This window comes from Bombus vancouverensis, chromosome 2 (genome assembly GCF_051014615.1).
Source record: "Bombus vancouverensis nearcticus chromosome 2, iyBomVanc1_principal, whole genome shotgun sequence".
Classification (NCBI taxonomy): domain Eukaryota; kingdom Metazoa; phylum Arthropoda; class Insecta; order Hymenoptera; family Apidae; genus Bombus; species Bombus vancouverensis.
In genome coordinates, this window is record NC_134912.1 from 17,555,760 (window position 1) to 17,569,067 (window position 13,308).

Consider the following 13,308-nt stretch of genomic DNA (forward strand, 5'->3'; position numbering starts at 1 on the left):
AAATACGAAGTTTCTTATTTTATTTTTTCACCTGGCTCAAAATTCAATATTTAATTTCACTGTAAAATGAAAGTAACAATAACAAATATATCTACGATATAGATAAATATAGAAGATATAGAAGTAGGGATAGATAATCGCTAAATATAAAAATTATACGATTACAGTTTCGCGTTTAATACAAATGAAGCGTATCATAGAATCAAAAGAATGACAAATAAAAATATAGAAGAAAATAACGCATTTTATGTAGCAACCGCAATAGAGCGCTCTATTAATAAATATCCGACGTACTACGTATATTAATCTTTCTATTCGTAACACGAAGTAATTACAAATTTATTGAAACGATAACGCCAACTATCATTCTACAGAATGAGCGAGCTACGTCTAACTTATCGAACTACCTTCTCTTATTAAAACTTTTAAATGGAAGCACTATGCGCACTAATGAATGTGTCGACTAAATCAATAATCTCGAAAGTTTCTTAACTCGACTGGTTCAGCGTAATAGACGTAAAAAGCAAATTCTACGAAACAAATTACGCTACCGTTTTCGCGAAAATACACATATACAAAAAAAAAAAAAAAAAGAAAGAAGCCTACCTACTCCTAGCCAACTACGTAACAAAATAGACATACGTTTCTCAATGAGACATTCCGATAGACAATACGATTTGTATTTTGTTTACTCAATTTCAATTCCGTGCAATCGGATCGAACTATATATACACAGGCTAAAGTTATCAGTGCATAAATGCCAAAATAAACAGCATATACAGTCTTTGTATCCATCGTATTGCTCGAGTAAGATTATACGTATGTAGTCCGTAATTCTCTCGTTAAGATACACCAATTAACCTACATTGCGTTTTCTAAACTTGAAACCACCCAAAGAGACATTGTCACGTTAAAATTATAATCGATATATCGATATAGATATCAACAGATTTTTACGTGTCAGCGCGATAAGCGTTGAAATATGATATCGGACGGAATATCAAGGACAACAATTCAGCCTTTAGTTCCGCGAAAAGCGCGGAATACATTTACCGGGGAAAAAGGAACACGATAGAAAACTAGTTTATTGCCGTTCGGCGTAACAAGTATTTTATTATATGAACATTGAACTCGGTATACAATAAAATGAAATTCTAACAATAACTTATACGAGTTCGACCGCATAACGCGTGAATTTCATTCGGCCGATTATTTTAGCCATTGGTCTTTATGGATCCAAAAAGTACGGTATCTCGTATACGCGCTAAAGTATCTATACTAGGATTATTTTATAGAAAATATATTACACGTGAATTCATCGATAAATCCAGGAAAAATAAATGTATTCAGTCAATTAAGAGAATAGCTTCTCGAACGTGCATTATTCTAATCAGGTCTTATCGCGTGTATCTCGTACCTTCGTAATATCTGATCGATACTTCGTGTTGATTATATAGTTATGAGACTCGATTTTCTATTAATTCAGGTTCCCAGTAATTTTCTACAATCACAACGAATATCGACCATCGAACAGAATCCACCCATCTGACGCATTAAAATTCTCCGCAGAGAATGCAAGCAGTGTATAGCGAGACCACCAAAACCGCAGCTATCATTCTTTCAAAACGGTTTCACGATCCGGGACAGCATTGAAAAACGACGAGACTTCACGTTTGCGACGATAATATCGATGCGGCCCAATTTTACCAGCCTTCATCGTCTGATGATCGCGCACCGTTAACACTCGATCGAACGAACCGTACGAGGCGCCACGGAAATAATTGGGATGGGTGGTAAAACTATTTCAGAGCATTCACACGTTCAGAGCGTCCATAACGGGAAAATGCGTGATGCGGATCAGAACGAACCTTCTGCAAGGAAATTCGAATTAACTGTCTGGTATTTATGGATGAGATAGACACCTATCACGCAATACGATTTCGTTTATGCGATGCTATCGCGAAAATCGATTTTTCGATGACTCGTTAACCACTTAAATCGCATTAACGAAGTATTTCATCTATTACGATCCTCTTTCATAGCCAATCTACGCTATGGAATTTTCCAACTTCTAAGTTTCCCAATTGCCAAACTTCCAAGTTTGTTCATTTTCCGACTAGCAAATTGTAAAAGAATTTGGAATTTTTAGAATCTTCTATCGTTCGAGGAACGATTTTTGGAATTTACGCACTTTCACGTTGTTACATTTGAAGTTACCAAGACGCAAACACCAATCTGCTGTTTTTCTTTCATACGGAAGGAACAACGTTTATTTATTTATAAACGCTTAATAAGGTATTTCAACGTCGGACGAAAAAAGATTAATCGACAATGAGCCATCAAATCTCTCCTGTTTTTATGTCCTAAACATCTTCTTCCTGTGTTCGATAAATTCGTTGATTATTGTCTGACGCGACGTAACTGTACGCTGTATAGAGTTGCATAAAAACGACCGCATAATTACGTTTCATCGGAAAATGAAGGGACGTGTGTATACGATAAATACGTGATCCGGTCAGAGAGAGGTCGTACGGCGTAACAAGCACGCTTTAAATCGATAATCGTAGCTCGATTAAAGGCAGTGCACTGTAACGCGTGTTAATTAAGTGTTTTAATTATCACCGGCAGCCCATCACGCGACCAACCATGGATAGATATAGTTCTTAGACCTTAAAGGCCACTTGAAAGGACAGTATTTTAAAAGAAAAAATAGAGTCCGGGTCGAAGCATTTTTTCACAAAGTGATTCTTTTTCAAAGAGCCAGACTTGTACAAAAAGCGATATCCACGAATATTTGAATAAAACAAACGAAGAATTTGTTCGCAGATATTGTAATTTATTTTTGTAAAAAAAAAAATAATCGAGAAAGCTCCTTTCTTGAATTAGTCATTGATACCTAAATTATCTATAATAATATTAAATACGTTATAATATCAAATAATATTAAAATACAGGCACCAATTGAAGAAAAATGTATAATCGTTGGCACGTGTAATGCGAGAAGCATGTAACATAGTTTGGGTTACGTTGCGCGAAATCCTCGATTATATCTAGTCGTTCAATTAAGAATGACGAATTGTCACGATGAAGATCTCACGAATACCGCGAACTCGAATCGCGGATCACGTTTCCTCCGAGCACGTCCGATCTCTTCGACGCGTTTCATAGATTCCCGCATGCTCGTTATTTTCCATATTCTCCGTGGATTAGAAGCATAAATATTTAAAGTTATCGTAGATATCTTATTCTTGATACCGATAATGGGACTTGGATAGTTTTTAAATAGATCCAATAATACCTGCGTAATACTACGCGCCTATAAAACGAACCGCAATCTCGGCAAGTCACATACGAACAACTACATGATAGGGAAACGCGTCGGATAAGAAATACAAGATACAAAATATAAAGATGCCGAAGCAGAGTTAAAAGCTATAGACGTATCTAAAATTTTCATGCATCTGGAGGATCAATAAGGTATTCTTAGAAATGAATTATACACAGATTGTTTCAAACGATATCCATCAATTTGAAACGATCAAAACTATGGACAAAACATCGCGTACGCAAATGTGAATATAATTTGATATTGGTACTACAAATATTTCCTACATACGATTCTTTCTTTTGCAATAATTTACAATATAATGTATAACTTCCTATTCACGATTCTCAATTCTCAAAGCATATAATATTTTTCCCAACATTTTGTTCCAGGAAAAGGTACATTGACAATCGCCGCGCTATTTTTTGATAGTTTTCCTCTTTCTTTTTTTTTTTTTTCAATATGTCTTTTCAATTGTCGGAGTACGAGCGATCAACGGGTTCCTGCGCAAGTGTATCGACCTTGAGACGAACTCTCACAACACCCCAACGTCCTTAGAGAGAAAGGACGTCCCGCAGGCCTTCCTCGGAGAAAGCATTTGCTCGCTAAATAAATACACAAGGTTCGTACTGTCTCAGCTATCGTGGAAGTATTAATGACATTTTCCCTTCACCGATTATTTGAATGCGCGTCCGATCGAGAAGACCTATGCTACGGTATAATTCTCACGTGAATCACTACTTTCGATCGGCTTTGGTCCTGTGCTCGCCTCTTACAATCGATTACTCGATTTCCGCTCTGTTCATCGGGATCCTATGCTCGAAAATACTTTCACTTATTGATCCAGTTACCATTCAATCGAAGTTTTCGTTCGATTCGCGTCGATGTTTCGCGCTTCTCGCTTAATTAATTTCGAAAGAACAGTAAATGGATCGTACGTATACGTATACGGTTCGATGAACGTCCATTTGAAATTTTTCGCTTTTTAGATTCATAATTATCGAACACGTCTCCTGAATCATTAATTATCCGCGGTATTTATTAAAAAGCGAAACTTACACTTTCTTGCGAAGCTTTTTCTTCTCCGATTGGATGCTTTACTTTACAAGTATGAATATTTCTACGATATTAGCGCGAAAATTATCAGAATACTTAAAACGATTAATCTATGATTTTTCCTGGTCTGAATGATTTTTTGTAAAATATACGAATACGAGTATCATTGATAACGGACACAAAAGAAACGTTTTTCACAGTCTCGGAGAAAGACGAAATTTAGTCTCCCAAAAGGAATTAAAATCTAAATAAAACAGCGGCAAATATGTGGAGCAGATCGATTTTCGTTGGAATCTCCGAGGATCGGTAACAGCGTTTTCCTTAATCGCTACTGGAAACTAGCGTATCGATTTCCATTACATGGAAATTCACCGTGGCCTCGACGACCATGCAATCTCGCGTTTTCCCCTGGTGCAGCTGCAAGGACGCTTCCTCGATGAAGTTTCAATCGCGTTACAGTTTTATCAAACCGTGCCAGATGGAGACGAACGATGAAAAACAGGCGAGAAACGCCGATAACGAACGGAAGGAAGCGTGAATCGTCTGTTTCGAATTTCCTAGCACGGAGAAAAAATAAGGACGCAACACTAAACATAGGAAGAGAAGAGAAACTCAAGGAGAGGATGTAAGAACAGTAGATACGGAATTTTCGGGATTTTTATATGTCTCGGCTCGAATCATTTGAGCGTGTACGATGATTATTGGCCTGGAATCGAGTCGAACGGACGAGAACAAGAGATGGCGGAAAATGAAAAACGAGGAGAACCCAAGTGGATCGGAAATAACGATTCGGTTGGAAAACGAGTTCCGACTGAAAGATGTTGATGTGGACTTCGTGGGTTTAAGTAGGTTACTCGGCGACATTATTTTTCTCGGAAGCTTGTTATTTACGTCTGCTGTGACATTCCTGTTTCTTACTTTGTATTCTTCCTCTTTCTTTATTTTTTACTTTTTTTTTTTGTGGAAGGTAGTCCTGTTGACTCTGCTTCTTACACCATCCCTCTTGGAATTATTTAATGGACACAAATATTTCTACGCAAATTTTCTATTATTATCTTAGCGTTTGGTATTAAGAATCGTTCACAGATGGAACCGAAGTTATTTGTGATTCTACGATCAGCTTCTAAGAGTAATAATTTACCTCGCAAATCTAAATATAACTATCTTACGAAACAGAGGATATAAGATACTCGTACGGAACAATCAAAAACTCTTTGGCAAACTACAAATTAAACACGAGCCTTTCTACGAATATTTATAAAATACCTACGCTTGGAATACAAAAATTGGAATGCACGGATACGAGGTAACACGGTAATTTCCAACCTACATATTTCCCAAGAAAATTGACTCTATTAAATCCCGAAGCCTTTAGATACCTGCGGCGTCTTACCTTAAAATACAACAAGAATAGCTAGAGGAAAATTTCGTAATACGTCGTTCGTCTGACTTATCGTGTCTTCTAGAACAGTTTTCCTTTGACAAGATTTTACCAGGAAGACAAAACACGTTTCGCCCAGATCTGAAAAATTCCTGTTCTAAACCATAGGAGAGGGAGTGAGAAATTTTATGTACAGAGAGCAGGGCGGTGCTTGTATCTGAACGAATGGAAGCATTCTTTTGAGAGAGTGCAACTTTGCGACGGAGAAACAGTCTCGGAGAGAATAAAGAAGTCGCGGATCTTTTTCAGCGTGAGCACGAGCTTTACAACTGCATTCCACGCCGTGGCACTTGCACCTTTTTTACTGCGCTTTTACGCGGCGACTACGCGGAATTTATAGACACAAAGACCGCGGCCGATACAATGCAACGATGCTTCGACGTGCGTAAATAGTATATACGAGCCGGTCCACGCATTCCATGGATTATTTCGCGTGGCCTGCGTATACCGACCATACTACGCTTCGTGTGGACATTCATCAAATTTATCGATGCGCATTTTTCCGATTCCTTGTCCGCGGAGACTCGCAGTTTGTACGCTCGACCGAAACGAAACGATCGATAAAGAAATTTGGAAATTGGCGATACAAAGATTGGGATGAAAAGATGCACGGCGACGTTTACAAAGATGTTTTCCCAGTTACAGTTTGTTCGCCGTTAAAATAGAGAATTTAGTTCGTTTTATATCTTCCAGTTCTTCGGACGTGACTTTTCACCGATTTAAAATATTTCGAAGTTTCCGTGATTGAAACGAACGAAAACATATCTTGTGTTGTCTATGTTCTGACGTATATCTCTTAGGATATTAAAAGAAGATAATTTGGACTTGTATAAAATTTGTTTACGAAGAAATGAATTTTATCTTGTTTTATTTGCTTTGACAAAGTTTCTTGGAGAATGTTCTCAAACGATACGAGTAGCTTCAGATTTTCACTCTTGAAAATCATGTCGGATTTTAGGTCTTTTAACATAATTCTATGAGAAATCTACTAGAAAAATGGTCGAATGTTTAGGAATTTTTACGATTGAAGCTGTTTGGACGAGATATTTTTAAAAAATTCACTACCCACAATATCTGAAGATTGACGCAAACAAAGAAATTTATTTTCCACATATTTTTTACTTAAGCCACAAGAGATAGGTAAGTCAATGTGCAACGTTTTTCCGAATATGTTCGACGAGGAAACAGGGAAAACGCATCGAACCGTAAACGGCTCGATAGAAATTGATGTTCCTCGGTTTTCACGCGTGACTTGCACACAAAATAAAAATCATCGCGTTGAAAGAATGTATAAACAAAGGTATTCATCTATCGTGTACGTTCTATGAATAAATCTTCCAAATTGGCACCGTTGAATTCTTGCGAATGCCATCGGGTTTCTTACTGCACAACGTACGGTCAACGGATTTTATAGAAATTTTCCAGGTTGGGTAGAACTTTTGCGATATTCGTTCGAAAGATATTCCGCAAATATGTAATAATTTAAAACCTTAAAACCGCGTATATGAAAACTGATAAACTAGAAACGAGTAAACTGGTATATAAAACACATAAAAAATTCTAATAATTAAATATCGAAGAATCTTTGAAAAAAAGAAAATACCAAAGTACATTCCCGTTCGCTACAAATTTTTCGAGAAAAATATCTATAAAAGTTGTTCTGAATCTATTTATCCACGAGTCTATTACCTGTTCAAAAACCAAATAATTTTTCCAAACGCGACAAATTCGTGACTAACAACGAAATACAAAACGAATACAACGAATACAAAATACATTCAAAGTATCAACTAACTTAATAAAAAAAATAAAAAGAAAAAAGAATTAAAAATTATTGCCGATAGAGATGATGCGAATCTGATGAAATTAATCTGACGATCGAAGACAGTAATTTATCTCGACAACAACTAACCAATTTAAAAATCATTTTCACGGGAATTCAGTTACAATATCTTCCGCAAATACCCATTGTTCAAGACACATTTATTGTTGTTCTACTCGTGTACGAATCGATTCCAGTGAATTTACGCGTGCCCAGTGAGAATACCCTGAACAGAACGGTTCGATGGAACACAAATCGTCGCATGAATACCATTCCCGCGGTAGCGAAACTCGATTTCTCCGGCTCTCATCGAAATTCGTGGACGGTGAAAACGCTACCGGCTATTGGTCATGGTGGTTTCATCGAGGATACAATTCGTCGGGCACAGCACACGAATCTATTCCAACTCGGATGATTATCGCGAATAATAAGAGCCAATCGATCTGCAGTTATCGGGCTCCTCTTACCTTTTCAACGAAAAGATTTGTATCTTTTGTATTTTTATACAAATATATATTTGTATATCTTCTGGAATTAATAAATTTACGCCTCTTCGCGATACCAAATACAGTTAATTTAATTCTAAATACGAATTTATCGTTTCGACGTTTCGCCACATCGTTTTTATTTCAAGCGTTGCTCTAGTGCGAAGAACGAACAAAATATCGTTTTTATTAATTGTCAATTATTAAGATTAAAATATTGTACTTGTAGGATAATGCGACGACTTTAAACATTCGAAAAAGCATAACATCACAAGTTATAAATAATTGACAAAGTGCATAAACGAATAAATACGCGTAATCGTGAATTGATGGTTAGTAGTCGTTTGTAACTTTGATCTTTGTCAATCGTTGAAAACATGTACTTTTTATTTTTCACAACATCATCCGAGCCTCTCATTTGGCGAGTGGCGTAAGCTCAATTCAGTGGCGTAGTAGCATTCAGTGGCGTAAGATTTAATTCACTCGTCAACCAAGTGGCCCATTTTATCGTATATTAGCGTCAGTAGAAATTTTACGCGTAAGCGAAATTCATATGCAGAGTGTAGGAAATCTCGAATAAACTATATTCTATCTCTGTTCTAATCATCACACGTACATCGAACGTCTGTACAGATTTATTGGGTTGGCAACTAAGTGATTGCGGATTTTGTCATTAGGTAGTATCGAGAAAATCCGCAATCTCTTAGTTGCCAATTCAACAGAAACCCACATTACGTTATCTTCAACCTGTTATTCCATTTTATTTATGCTAATGCCCTGTAAAGTATCGCTACATGAAACCATATATTTTCTTATCTTTTCCTTGCTTTACTTCATTCTAAGTAAACAAACTATTTTTATCGCGTTACTTTGATCGATCCAAGTCTGAAAGTAAAGTAAAAAGTTGGTACATGTATAGTACAAAGTAGCTTTGTTCGACTTCCATTCATATTTTGTAGTAATTCAAAGCAAGTTAACCAAAATCGTTCGGGGAACCCGAATAAGAAAGAAAGGTCAGACACAAGGTACGTGAAATTGAATAAAATGAAGATCGAAAGATGGAGAAGAAAGACACTATGGCCCCTAAGAAAGAGACTGGCCCTTACTTCTATGTGAATCTGGTCGAATGCACGTGAAACAGGCAGGTGGAAGCTATGCTTCGTTTCCAAAGTAGGTATCGTTTTAGGCGATTCAGGTCGAACAAACGAACTTGACGAGCAACTTCACTTTCTATCGTTATTCGATACAATTTAAGCGCTCGGCTCACCTTTTAGCTACGCGTAACGGTATCTTGATACCAATTTATTCAGTGAGAATTTCCAATGAGGATAGATAGCTTTCGATAAATTGGAATAACTCGACAGGTTGGGAACTATATTATAAAAATATTTGTTTCTATCTTTCACTATGATATAGGATGATATTTGAAGATATTTTTATTTTTTATTTTGATTTATTACACTGTAAATGTAGGACGACTTTCGAATTTTTCTTTATATATTGATTTTATATCATTAAATTTGGTTTGGAAACTTTTCCTATTTATATACTCGCTATTATATAATTGTGCGAATTATAAAAAATAATTTCTCTATTTCTGACAAATTTACTAATAAAACTTGAAGAGAATGCAACGATATTTTTGTTCGATAAAATGGAACATTCAAAGAATGAAAATGTCGAAACTTTGAAATCTCTACAGCTTCTCTGTTTAATAAGAATGATGTAACTGTAGATGTAATATATGATACAGATATCCGCTTACTTTCATCCTTTTATCTTTTTATGCACTTACCTCGACATGGTACAATAATAGATCACTACACACGTCCTTTCAAGGTTAATAACAACAATCGCATAATCAGATTATCGACGATACATCATACTTTAAAACCCGTAACACCCTAATACTCCTAGAATTTTCAATGAAATCCTTTGCTCTATCGCTTCCAACTAAAATTACAAATTTACTAAAACGAACCAAGAAATTTGTTCGATCCTAAATCGCAAATATTTATAAAATTCATGGAATTCTGCAGAATTTTATCATTATCTTATGTCTAGTTAATAATCTAACCTATTATTTGTGAATAATTTTTTCTTTATTTATTAAAATTTGCAATCAATTCTCGCATTGAGAATTTTCAGTAATTTTTTCTGGCCTGACGCAGTGACATGGCTAATTATTTATAATAAGTTAATACTTATCACAGATAAGTATAATTTATAAGTATTATAAATAATTAAATATTACTTAATTTAGATAACTAATTGAATCTAGCGTTTAGATATAGCGGGTAGTGTCTCTTCAGCCTGAATAATTTAATATCATTTGTAACCGATGAAAGCTGTAGGAACGCGAAAAGGTTGCAAATTACAATTGACTTTTTTTTCGAAAATTCTTGCACATCTTTCAACAATTCTGAACAATTTCTGTCAAGTTCTCTTCGCTCATCTACATAGATTTCTAAACTTTTACAAATCGTCGACAAGTCAACGTCAATACCAAGCAAACGCGATTTGAATCTCAAAGAGCGACTTAATATCGCTCGATCTGCATCGATTTTGTTTAATTGCGTAACGACCACACGTAACGATGATTCCTCGCGTGTACTTCGCGATTGAATAAATTTACATGTCGTGTCATGAACTCTCCAAGCGTCTCGTTTTCTTTTCCGAATCTCCGACTATTCGCTGTCGACGATCGTTCGTTTTCGACGACCGACAATCGGCGTGCGCGTTCTCGTCGACACAAATTAACAACCGTCTCACCGATCAAAGTTGATTTCTGCAAACAATCGGCGAACCAACGTCTGGTAGAAGGTTCGACCCGTCTCATTTGCGATGTCGAGCAAATAAAAAGCATTGATCCGCTAAATCCATTGGGGGCTTCCGAGTTAATACGAACATGTTACGATAATTCGATGGGTGACGTACAATATCCTAGTGAGCGAAAGTGAGACTTCTTTTATATACTTTTATACTTTATTTTTATTGCTTTTATATACGTTTCTCCGTGTAACCGTGGCTATACTTATGAAAATTCATCGTAGGAGGACATTGTAGATACATATTTGACATTTTTGTAAGTACAAATATACGTAAATTTAGATTGAAAGCTTGTTTTCCATCAAGGATATATGTGTATACCTACAGGACGAATCGCTCAATTCTATTATTTTAACCTTTTCCTTGTGAGAAAGTCAGTCGAGTGGTTGTTGAAGCTATGACTATGCAAAGCGCTACTGATACGTATAACGTATACCAATGATAAAATTATGGTAAAATATTGCATACGTACGTATGATACGTATTAACAAAAAAAAAAGAAAAAAAAATATGTACGTATAGTACGTTCATTAAACATAATATAACGATTTAATTTAGATAATAATTAGAATCAACCATAGTATCTGCGTACATTTTATGTCGTAATTCGAAATATCATCGAACAACGAATATAAAATCATTAAGAAACGGGGATTCCAAATCTAGTAACTATTGAGATAGTCTTTGAAGGCTTAAAATATCGACTAATAGCGCAAATGTAAATGAGATGTCGAACGAGTATGAATAATATACGCGACGAGCGAGGTTGATGATTTGCAAAAATTTCATTCATTAAATGCCTTTCTCTTATCTCGGTAGTTATTGGCATCCGAACTGATCCACGTTAATAGCGTTCTTTACTCTACCATATTCTACTCAGCTGGAAAATTAAGTTCACTGAAAAAACGTATATCCTAGCGTTGTATGTCTTATTTTATCGAACCTTAATTTTCATACTCAATTTTGATCTTGACGATTATCTCTTGTCAATTCTACTATCTGCTAGCTTCCCCGATATGGAGGAGAAGCATTTAACGATATGTACTGGTTTAAGGCTACTTAAATCGAGCATCGACTTCGAGGAATCTGACTATACATATCGAAACACGCAATGCATTCGTAATGACGATAGACGAATGAGAGTCTTCTGCAACAATATCCTTCAAGTTTTATTAAAACAGACGTGTTACGTGTTAGAGTGCGTTGCTTCCTTTCTAATCGCGCTATGAATGTATAAACGCATAATACAGTACAATCGTACATACACGTATCTACATATGTATGAAACATTGTGTATGTAAAACCATATAGGAAATCCCCTTAAGAAAAATCTGTACCAATATGAATCAATTAACGTAACGCGTTCTAAATGAATTATAACAGGACATTTCTATTCGTATGCTACTTACAAGTCGGAATATTACAAAGGAGTTCATTGAGTGCATTATTCACAATAAACATGAATTTTTGTAATGTTAGGCAAAGGTACCGATACGCGGCGGTACGACGTAGCCATGCTGTATCGGCGTTTTACATTTTTTGTTGTATGATGCGATTTTTGGGTTTAAGCCTCTGGGGAGCGGAGCTTTTTTTTTTATTTTTTTTCTGTCCTGAAAAACTTGGTCGCAAAACAGGACGCTTCGGTAGTTTGCTTTTTGGGTGCTGCTACTTACAAGTCGAAACTGATAAAGATGGCAGTTTCCTTTTAGAAAATGATCATTTTAACTCGTAATTCGAATAGGGAGATCTCCAGCGAGAATATAAATTCTTTTTAAGAATATGCAAATAACAGTTCGTTCATCGAGTCTAACTCTATCGTACGTATTAGCAAAATTTACGAAAAGAAGATCGACTGAAGAATCTAAAAACTGATTCCCTCGAGATTCGCGTTAGTCACTCTCATCCTACGCGATCCATCAAACCTAAATAGGAAAAAAAAAAGAAAAAGAAAAGCAAAGAAAGAGGGAGAGAAAAAGAAAAGAACGGAGAAAATCAATAAGTTTCTCCAACGATTTTGATACAAAGAAACTAACGAGAAAAAGAGGACCAAAAGATCGGTTCATTGGAAGACACTTTCAAGGCTCTCGCGACCGTTGACATTATTTCTTGAAATATGTACTCCTCCTGAGATTCATCTCGGCCGCTCACTTTCACTTGCCGCAATTTGCAGCGGATCGCGAGTCGAACTCTAGATTCACCGATTCCATGGTATTCCGTAGCGTGTGGCCGTGCGTAAGTAAACGGGCACGTGCTCCTTCTCCTTTACGCAGTAACGACACTGACACGCGCGTAATTACATTCATGTCCGGGTCGCGTTCCGTGCATGCGCCACGGCGTCGTTAAACTTCGC

At 36.2% G+C, this 13,308-nt stretch overlaps 1 protein-coding gene and 1 long non-coding RNA gene across 2 annotated transcripts in view; one reads left to right on the top strand and one right to left on the bottom strand.

The window, feature by feature from the left end:
• The window catches only part of Su(Tpl) (Suppressor of Triplolethal), a 163,272-nt gene that overhangs the window by 144,257 nt on the left and 5,707 nt on the right, over window positions 1–13,308 (bottom strand). The gene's annotated exons all lie outside the window — the stretch shown is intronic.
• LOC143303797 (uncharacterized) lies at window positions 3,253–5,681 on the top strand. The gene is made up of 2 exons (XR_013060456.1): window positions 3,253–3,477; window positions 3,718–5,681. It is a non-coding gene; the product is annotated as an uncharacterized LOC143303797 (long non-coding RNA).